The following is a 560-nucleotide window of genomic DNA, read 5'->3' as shown; positions in this document are numbered from 1 at the left end:
ATACACATGATAAACAAAAGTGCAGTTTATTTTGCCCATCATGTTGACTTGATCTCTTCTCTGAAACAATTCTGACCCAAGAATATAAATAAATTGAAACAACTTATTTCCCTCCAAAATATCTGAAAATCATTTCCTGGAATTATCTGCATTAGGGCAAAAGAAGGGATGACTCATTTTCAATGTTCAATATTCTCTACTATTATGAGGAAAACTCAGATTGGTCCTTAGAAGACAGAATGGAGGGCTGGGGATATAGCTCAGTTGGTAGAGTGTTTGCCTCGCAAGCACAAGGCCCTGGGTTCAATCCCCAGCCCCGCAAAAAAAAAAAAAAAAAAAAAAAAAAAAAAAAAAAAAAGAAGACAAAATGGAGAGATGGAGAGAAGGAGGAGGAAGGGGAGATGGATACATTGACAGTATTGTCACAGTTCCATCTCTCGCTTTCCACATGTCCTGAACCAGTTTGTCTTCTACCTTGCTCATTATTGCCGCTCCACACTGGCACACATAAACACACACTCAGAACCATGTGAGAATACGCATGGAATTGAATTAGAATC

At 38.6% G+C, this 560-nt stretch overlaps 1 non-coding gene across 1 annotated transcript; it reads left to right on the top strand.

Moving 5' to 3' along the window:
• The first annotated feature begins 246 nt into the window (after nt 1-246).
• Trnaa-cgc (transfer RNA alanine (anticodon CGC)) lies at nt 247-321 on the top strand. The gene has a single exon. It is a non-coding gene; the product is annotated as a tRNA-Ala (tRNA).
• Nucleotides 322-560: the final 239 nt, after the last annotated feature.

Source organism: Sciurus carolinensis, chromosome 2 (genome assembly GCF_902686445.1).
Source record: "Sciurus carolinensis chromosome 2, mSciCar1.2, whole genome shotgun sequence".
Taxonomy (NCBI): domain Eukaryota; kingdom Metazoa; phylum Chordata; class Mammalia; order Rodentia; family Sciuridae; genus Sciurus; species Sciurus carolinensis.
Note: the sequence above shows the minus strand (reverse complement) of the source record. Positions and strands in the feature narration are given on the sequence as shown.